This window comes from Marmota marmota, unplaced genomic scaffold (assembly GCF_001458135.2).
Source record: "Marmota marmota marmota unplaced genomic scaffold, marMar, whole genome shotgun sequence".
Lineage (NCBI taxonomy): Eukaryota > Metazoa > Chordata > Mammalia > Rodentia > Sciuridae > Marmota > Marmota marmota.
Window position 1 is genome coordinate 21,645,962 of NW_026000242.1, and position 10,524 is coordinate 21,656,485.

The window sequence follows — 10,524 nt, forward strand, 5'->3', positions numbered from 1 at the left end:
TTTTTTTTTTTTTTTTTTTTTTTAAATCTTTGGTGATACAGAGGAGTTAACAGATAACCAATATACAGAACTACTTTCACTGACTCTTTTCATGCATCATATTAGTTTTCAGCCATGAAAAGATACCCAATTTTCAAATAAATTATTCTTAACAAGGAGAAAAACAGATTTTTTTAAATGCTAGTATTTTTAAATAATTAAGTAAGAAATTTAAAGTCAAATCAAGACAATTAACAACATCTTGAATCACATACTCTGAATATAACTAATATCTGACTTTTACTTATTCCTACAATGTCAGTTTTTTTTTTTGGGGGGGGGTAGGGAGTGTCAAACTGGGGGAAGATGTACCTGTAAAAATGCAAGTCTTCTATGGAGGAAGGGGATAACTGTACCTATTAACTTAAGGCATACTTTCACAGAAATACAAATGTAGGGAAATACCAAAGGGAACAGGACATATCTGGGAATATAATCTTCTCCAATTATAAACATTGTACCCACCAGGTAAGTCTTTTCCACTCATGAGCCCATATTAAACAAACATTATAACTACACTCCTGAGTTTCACTGGCTAAAGAAGTATAATTCCTTCCTTTTATTTCAGTGTCTCTGGAACTGCAATCTCTGTATCACCTGAATCTGAGTCAAGTGTCTGCTTTTATAAAACACAGATTTCTACCTTCCTTCAGGAATCACTGTCTTTTAGAAAACAAATTATATGATGGTTATGCACAGTGCTTTGTTTCTTTACATGCTTGAATTCCTAGAAGGGTTATTTTAAGATGACAGATGGATGAATGGAGGGAGGGAAGGATGGAAAAAAAAAGAGGGAGGTAGAAAGGAAGACCTTTAACTTAGGGGGTCTTCCCCACTATTCTGAGGTTATCAGATCCAGAGTGATCTCTTAATGCTATTTTTATCTACTGGCATTCTGAACTTTCTTCTCAATCATATCTCCAGGAACACATCAAGATCTATTTCCACATGTGGAACTGTAGCAGGTGAGCTGGTAGAATTGAGTTGAATAAGAATAGCAAGTATGGTTTTGTTCTAAAAGTTGTGAGTTTTAGGCTATTTGAGAAGTATAATGTCAGTACTTTGACTATTGTTTGTATATTGAAGCATTACATCTATAAAAAAACAAGGGAAATGTAAAAATGCTCAGGGATTTGTATTACCTAAGGAGAAAAGGGTAGTCTCACAAAGAGAAACAAAGCTGGGCCTGCTGGTGCACACCTGTAATCCCAGCTACTGCGGAGGCTGAGGCAGGAGGATTGCAGGTTTGAAACCAACCTCAGCAACTTAGTGAGACCCTTAACAACTTAGTAGGACCCTGTCTCAAAAATAAAAAATAAAAAGGGATGGGAATGTAGCTCAGTGATAAAATGTCTTTCCATCCAAAAAAGATGTTTTAAGGAACTTACATAGCAAAATATGAAGTAGCAAACCCTATTCCCTGAAAAAAAAAAAAAAAAAAAAAGAACAGAAGCCCAAGCATTTGGATGGGAAGACACATACTCTGCTGCTGAAGCAGACTCCCTGGTGAACATTTCATCTTTTGCTCAGTGGATATTCCTCTTTAATCTGATATTTCGGGTCTACAACTGACTTGTCCAACCTTCCTTTCCAGAGGTTTCTCTGACTAACTGCTTTTGAGCTCCCTATTCATGCTCCCCACCCCCACTAAAAGCCACTCACTCCCTGTGACATCAATGCTCATTTCTTCCACTTTCCACATCCTCAAATTATAGCTACTTTTAGCTTCCAGTTCAAACAGACCTCATTCACAAGTCCCTTCTATTAATTCTCCCCCTTTTGAATGCTCAAATATCTTTATAAATGGATCTTTTATGGTGTCCATGTTCTACATTATAAGAGGGAATTTCATGTAGATAGCCCACGCACCTCAAACTGAATATCTAATAAGTGCTCAATAAATATTTAATGAGCAAGTAGAATTCTTCCTCTAATGTCTGTGGACTCCACAGACATTCTATTTGCTCAACAAACTGTTACCCATGGTACAGAGGACAAACAGTCCAACTTAGACCCAATGGCACTTCTTTGGGGAACCAGCTGCATTTCACTTCAGCAGAGTGACTCACTTTCATCTGACAATAGGCACTCACAATTTCTCACTGGGCAAAGAAGTAGAAACTAGTTTCAGAAGAGGACACAGCTGTACTGACGACACTTGCATCTCTGTTTTCAGTTAGAGTTTGGTGAAATTTTTGGAAATGCTAATTCAGCACCAATACATTAGCATTTCTGGCAATACAAAAATCATTCCTAGAACCATTTCCTGGCCTCTTATTCAAACCTTGGCCCTTCACACAACCAGGCTAGCAAAAGAGAACTACTCAAAGCTTCCAGTGATGTGGACAACAAAAACCCACTCAATTGGAGCATAAAATTAAAAAGCGAGATGAAAGGCCAGACCACACAAAGGACAACTGTAATCTAGGGAGGCATGCTATAGAAAACAAAAAGCACTTCTCCCTGCAACTCTCACCACCCTCAAAGACCAGGATTTAGTCTCACATAAGCCAAGTCTTATTTGGACTTAGCAGCAGAACCCTGTACAGCTACCTCTTCTCTCTATTGTTACTTGTTTTAGATATCAAACTAAGACTTTTCTGAAACCAGTAGTGTTCAAGGAAATGAAAAATAACCCATGAATATTTACTTCATGCTGTGCATGATCACTGGCTTCTTATTTCTCTGGCAAGATTTAAAAGGGTGAGGAGGACTACATATTATCCTGGTGTGATCTTGTGCAATCCACAGTAAATGCATTTGAAGTAGGTAACCACTTGAAATCACAGTAAATTAATAATCTTGATGAAAAGAGAAAGGAAATGAAGTAGCAGGGGATACTCTAAGACATGCAAACATATATAAAATAGTACTGTTTCTAGTTACATGTCTATGTAGATACACAAAGACTTTGAGACAGAGGGCAACTACTATATAATATAGTTCTAAAAATGATAAATTAATCCCCAAACCTAATTGTATCCAGTTGAAAGTAAGTTACTGCTGGGTCTACGATCAGTTGGTTTCCCAAATACACTGCAGTTACCCTGAGCACAGTGATCATACTATCCCTTAAGCACTGTGGTCATGCTACACCGTCATTTCATACGCTGCATTAAAGAATGGGAGGAAAACATTACAGCACAAACCACAACTAGCAACTGCAGTATGAGAACTGCTGCTAGCAACAAAAAAGTCAAATATAAAATTTTAGGCACAGAATGTGTGTGTGTGTGTGTGTGTGTGTGTGTGTGTTAAAATACACATGATTATTAAAACAAGGCTAACCCAATGCCTTCCACTGACCACAAGAGGGTACCAAAGATGAAGAACAGACTCTACCACAATGTTCAGATAATTCAAATAGAAATCCTTAACATGTTTTCTAATCACAATTTTTTCATTGTTTTTAGTATAAAATACTACTACATCATGTACAACCACAAGAATGGGATTCTAATTAGAATAAGTTATATACCATGCATGTATATAATGTCAAAATACACTCTACTGTCATGTATATCTAAATAGAACAAATTAATAAAAAAGATTACTATAAAGCTGTATTTTAAGTACCACTACTAGTAACTTTTATATTAATGTTAAATTATTTTAGAAACCAAGGAAGTAAATAAATATTTTCTATATTTCTTTATAAAAATAGAACATACATTTAGGATGTATTCATCATATTTTCAGGAAGGCAACAATGCCATAATTGCCACTCAGATATTGTGAATTTCCATGCAACTAATAATGCCATTATGTTGGTACAACGATGATCTACAAAAGCATTATTTATGTATTTTGAAAAGTCAACTTAATATATAACACTAGAAATAGTGGTATGAAAAATAGTAATAAATACCAATAGGTAAATTTCTACTTCCTAAACATAGGAAATTCTAATAAATTATCTCTGCACTAGACACTAAAATAAAAGAAAGAATAAGAGGAAGCCCCAACAACCACCCCAGAGTAGATTTCTCCCTCTTCTGATCTGGGATCTATTCCCTTCTTAGAAGGACAGCCTAGTGTGGCATCAACATCTCTCATTCCCGGAAGTACCAGCTTTCAGGATGTTCCAACCACATGCTGCTTGAGTAACCTGCAGCCAAAGAGATTTTCAGAAGTCCCACTGGTTGAGAATCTCAGTGTAACTTAAACAGTAATGTCCTTCCTGTGGGTTATTACACTCAATGGTTCCTGGTCTTCCCAGCCTATTCTATATTAACTCCCTATCCACAATCTGCTGCAAAACAGACATCTTAAAGAACTTCTTCCTAGGTACTTGTGCCATCACAGTCTATCACATCTCCCTTTTCCCCAATCACTTCACAACCAGGTGATTAGATTCTCAGGAATCAAAAGATTCCTATTTGTATAAGGCATGACTACAAAGTGGATAGAATAATATGTAAACAGATAATAAGGGCACATCAAGGGTAGAAAGAGACAATACAAAGAACAGGATACCCTGTTTATTGTGTACCAAATTGTATAACATATGAAGGGTTGCTCAAAGCCATTGGTAACTGAAGAGAAGCAAACAAAAATCAATGAGCTATTCGTATTTTATTTATTAGATGCTGCCAAGAGTTAGAAGGCTGATTGAAGCCATATGCTGAGCACATGTGGAGATACCTTGTGTTCTACTGGTGAACTGTGCAGAGGTGCAACACTCCTAGAGAGAAATGTTGCACTACTATGCAGCAGATATGGGTGTCCTAAGAGTCAACTTCTGAGAGTACATCCCCAAAAGATGATCCCAGAATTCCAAAAGAAAAGATGAACGCGGGTGCTGATGAAGGCATTGCCTTTGGGCCATAAGGGCAGCTGGGGTGCTCATTAGTAGAAACATAAAAAGTATTAGCTGTAAACCACAAAGTTAGAGGGAAATATTAGATGTGAATGGATCTTAAAACAGTTCTGGGTAGAAAAATTTAATACAAAAAAAATAGCATATAACACAACATCATTTATGTAAATTAAATGTAAGTAAATAAAACAGGGCTGTTAATTTAAAAAGAAAATTAGATTTTAAAAGATGAATAAGGAAATAAATAGGACATTCAGGTGAGTAATAAATTACTGAAAGAAAGTATAGGGAAGCAATTACTAAAATACAATACAGGAAAGTTCTAGAACTGATTTTTTTTAAAGTTTCTATATTAAACTGGATAATTATGTATACTAAACAATGAATGAGAAGATACCAAGAAGACATACCACCATAAAATATTAGGAAACCATGGAAAAAAATGAAAACCTAAAAGCAACCAGTAGGAAAAACAGAGTTTACATAAAAACCATTAGAAATCAGAATGACAATGGATACTCATTTGCTTTGCAAGAAGCTATAAATCAAAGAATTAAGTGCCCTCAAGATTTTGAGTGAAAACTAATTCCAATCTACATTTCTATACCCAGCTGACACAGAATTGCAACTGAGGGTAGAATAAAAATATTTATAAAAGCGAAAGGTCTCAAAACTTTTACTATCCCTGTACAATTTCTCAGGAAGATACTGAAGGAGGTACTGAGGGAATAAACCAAAAAGTGAGATATGATATCTGGGGAAAGGGGAGCTCAAAGAGGCAAAGGGAACTCAGAACTTCCAGGAAAGCAGAGGGACAAGGAAAGCTTTGAATCTTAAAAGAGCCTGTTAAGATTAAAGCTCTGGGAGGAACATCTCTAAAAAAATAAGTAAAATAAAATAGATCTGATGTGTTTGGACATATTAAGATGTTCTATGATTATATCTGTGTATTTGGAAAAAGAAAATGAAGCAAAATTTAGGTATTAGGCAATTATTAAATTTAGGAAAAGCAAAAACATGCAAAACAATGTAATCATAGACATTATTATGGCTTATCTATGAACTATAAATTGTTATGTGAACAGTGAACACTACGAGCAAACTGTGTCTGTGTGTATGAAGGAAAGTTATGTATGAAGTAGGGGTGGTTACCGTACTATAAAAGGATGCTAAATCTTCATCTGTCATAGTAGAAAGCTAATTTCATAATGTTAAAATTGAAGAGAAAAAGAAGTAGGAAAGTAAATATAGTATTTAGGAAAATGAAGAGTGAAATGGTAGCTAAAAGAATTGCAAGTGTTTTCCTGGCGGGGGTTGGGGGAGAAGCAGGATTATGGAATAGAGATGAAGTAAAAAGTATTGAGATTAGAATTTATGTGCCTTCACATATTACTGAATTTTTTAAAAATTTCTGTATTTCCTTGGTAATTAAATTCTTTGAAATTAAATTATATTTAATAAGTGAGAGAAGAAAAGGAGAAATAATTAAAGGAAATGGGACACACAAAAATTGGAAAGTTTGTAAAAATGGATTAAAATTAGAGTGGAGAGAAGAAAATGTTTTCTAGGGGTATGCTGACATCTTGCTCACAAGTAGTTTTTTACCAATTCATCCATTAATTTGAATCTGTTAACAACATCGACACTCTTGAATGACCAAGATTAGAGGAGTAAAAAAGAAACTTTTTAAAGTGGTTGGAAAATAGTTTGCTTACCAGGTACCCATACAGAAATCCTACATGGTATGCATAATTAATCCTCATTTTATAAGCATGAAAATATCATCCAAGATATAATCTGAACAAAATCACTGAGGCTGGAAGGGGCAGAGTGGATAATCAACATCAAGCCCATCTGGTTCCCAAACTCCTTCTCTTTGCACACTAAAATGCAGCTTGAGGAAGTAGCAAATTAGCTACAGAACTTTGTTTCCTTTAAAAGGAAAAAGTGGGGTGAGTATGGGGTGGTGGGGAGAGAAAGAAAGAAATGGAACAGAAAGAGGAGAAGAAACAGAAAAAGGAAATAAAAGGAAGAGAGAGGTTGAAAGAATTCGAGGAGACAAAGGAGGGGAAAACTGGAAGCACAGGAGGTGTTGGAGTGCTATAATGCTATGCTGGTGTTGGGGAGAACATGCTGTTGATGTATATGATGGCACAGGATTCTCAGTCCTTTTGGTCTGTGTGGGTCTGGAATCGGGAAGGTGGACATGATGTTTGGAATGACTATAATTGGAGCAGACCAACCAAGACATTATGAATGACCCTAACGTTACATAACTCCTCGTTCCAGACAGGATATTTGGAATATTACTCCTGGGGAATGGAATTAGGACATTTCCTAATTAAAGTTACCCAAACATTTTTCCATACTGGACATTTCAATGTCTTTGCTCTTCTGGAATGACAGAGGACTTAGCAGAAACACTGTGGAACAATAAGATACTATGACAAAGACTACTTAAGAGTACTTGGAACAAGCACTGTGGCTGAAAATGACAGATGTAGTTTTTTTTCTACTCCCTACAGTAAAAGCAATAGCAAGTAGATATTCACCTCAGGAGAGTACACTAGGTAAGAAATAAAAAAAGCAACTCCATCAGTTCCCCCCTTAACTGACCAATACTTGTCTGTGGATCAGGAACTGTCCTGCACTTCACAATACTACCTGCTCCCCAACACTTGTGGGAGAGCCCAGAGTTGACAGTTTGGTACTCCAGAAAAAGTCCAGGTGATAACAGTAGCTAAGATGCTGTTAAACTTCTCTGTACAAGAGCAGCTGCAATTTCCATGACAGCAGGCACAGTGCAGGTGTGGTTGGAGCCAGGCCCTGAGCATGTGAGAGAGACAAGGAGTCGTCCTAGGCCTGGGTTCCTCTCTCAGCAAGACCCAAAGGCCAGGAAAGGGGACCGATACCAATACATACATTCCTAAAATCTACACAAAGGATAAGTTCTTTATTGAATATGTTATAGTCATAATTTTACAATCAGGAAAATGAGGCATGTGATTTGCAAGTATATAATCACAACCTTATTCTTGAGTCACCTTTTTATATTTTTCTATCATGGGTTTTTCTGAAATATCACATTTATAGGTAGAAAGAAATAATGTATTATCATGAATCTCATCCTAAAAAGTGGAAAGAGGTTCATGGAAAATAACTATTTCAGTCAGCAAGACTGTAGAATCCAGATTAAAACCCCAAATCAACAAAAATAGTGCCACTATTTAAATCTTTAAAGGAAAAATCTCTCTCTCTCTCTCTCTCTCTCTCTCTCTCTCTCTCTCTCACACACACACACACACACACACACACACACACCACACACACACCACACACACACCCCACTAATCCCCATAGGTTGAAATGTCTTGGTTACTGGCACATAATAAGCCACATGGGCCAATTCTAGGAACTCTCCATTCCTGAGTATCAGCTCATGGAATCCTTTTCTTTTTAAATGGTTTTATCAAAAAACCCTTTCGACAAGAGCTCCATCCTTGATCACAGTAATAGAACCCCTGAATTACAACACTGCACATAGTTGCCAATAGTAAAGAGTATATCGCCCAGTCTCTTAGCAAAGGGACATGCCCAACTCAACAGGCTTTCATCAGTAAACATGAGGAGAAGAATTGGGGGCAACTTCCAGAAGACTTCCCAGAACACCTGTGCTGCTGTGCCCTATCCTTCCCCCTCACAGGGGCAGCATGTGGTCTCACCTGTACTGTAGAATGCCCTCTATGGCCTTCCTCTGACCTCCTTCCTTAACTTTTGACCATAGGATAGATAGATGGGTGTTTGTGTTTTGAAGAGTTATGTCAAAAAGACTGAAGCATAAGACCCCAAGTATGAAACTACTAGAGTAAAACATGGAGAATGCTTCAGGCATTGAAACAGGCAAGTGTTTTTGGACAAAAACTTCAAAGCACAAGGAACTGAACCAAAAATGGGATTATATCAAATTGAAATCCTTTTGCACAGCAGAGGAAACAATCAGCAGAGTACAGAGACAACATACAGGAGAAAATATCTGCAAACCATACAGTTACAAGGGGTTAAAAACCTGACTACAGGAGGAGCTCCAAAAATTTAATAGACCCCAAACTAAATGCCTTAATTAAAAAATGGGCAATAGAGCTAAAGAGACACTTCTCAAAAAAAAGACATAAATGGCCAATATGTATATTAAAATTTTCAACATCACTGATCGTCAGGAAAACGCAGGTCAAAACCTGTATAACCTACATAACAACATAGACGGAACTAGGGGTCATGATGTCTAGTGAGGCACAGAAAGATAAATACAGCATGATCTTGCTCCTATATGGAATCTAAAATATTGATCTCATGGTGGTTGAGTCTAGAATGGTGGTTACCAGATGGTATGGAGAATAAGGACAGGGAGAGAAGGAGACAGGCTGGTTACTGTGTACTGGATGCAGCTGGATGGGAAGAATAACTTGTAATGTTCTATACCACAGTAGGAAAAACATGGGTGATGACAGTTAATGGGATATTTCATGATGTTGAGAAGATTTTGTATGTTTCCAGCAGATAAATGTGTGAGTTGACAGATATGCCAATTACCCTGCTTTAATCATTACACATTGTATACATATATTAAAATGTCCTGCTATACCCATACGTGTGTACAATTACCATGTCAATTAAACAAAATTATTTTTAAAATATATTTTAAAAATAAAAACAAAAATACCAAAAATGAAGGTAAAAAAAGTTGCCCTTTTATGTGAGTAATTATTATTACTGTGAGTGTTCATGCAGGTATTTCTATCTAAGGCCTAATTTCTACAACCAGATTGCAAGGCACCCAAAAGTAAAGATATGACAGTGAGATCCACAAGACCAAGAGAAGCAGAGACATCGATTTTGATTGATTTACCCAGACCAAAAGTTTAGTAGTGCCGAGGTTGAGAAATCCCATGAGTGTAACGTTACTTTTCACATAAAAAGGCTCAGTGTGTAATTGCTCAATGAATGAAGGAGTGAATTATGTTCAGCCAAGTCTATTAACACTGTCAAAAGGTCACAGCCATCCTCTGGGTTTTATCAATAGTTTTCTAACCCTAGACATTTCACTACCCCAGGGCCTTGGTCCTTTTGCTGTCATACAAGACAGGGAAGTAATTTGCAGCTTAAACATTCTGCAATTGAGTAGTATAAGAAAGACATTCAATACTTAAAGTACAGGCATGGTTGTTTCTCCAGCAGTGCTCTGTGCAAGCTTTTTCTAGGCACATTTACCCCCCTGAGAAGCATCTTTGCAGGATGGCTACTGCTGGTGTGGCCCCACTGTCTGGCAAGGAAACCCTGCTGCAAAAAGATAACCTACAACATCAGTTAGGAAGGTGGGGATTCTAAGAATATCTACTCTTGTACTTTCTTTTTTTTTTTTTACTTCATTCATTTATTTATTTTTTTTATTTTTTATTGTGGGTTGTTCAAAACATTACAAATTTCTTGACATATCATATTCCACACTTTGATTCAAGTGGGTTATGAACTCCCACCTTCACCCCATACATAGATTGCAGAATCACATCAGTTACACATCCATTGATTTACAAATTGCCATCCTAGTGTCTGTTGTGCTCCGCTGCCTTTCCCATCCTCCCCCCTCCCCCCTCCCCACCTCTCCCCTC

At 36.9% G+C, this 10,524-nt stretch overlaps 1 protein-coding gene across 1 annotated transcript in view; it reads right to left on the reverse strand.

Annotated features, from left to right (window-relative positions):
• The window catches only part of Arhgap42 (Rho GTPase activating protein 42), a 275,396-nt gene that overhangs the window by 72,329 nt on the left and 192,543 nt on the right, over positions 1-10,524 (reverse strand). The gene's annotated exons all lie outside the window — the stretch shown is intronic.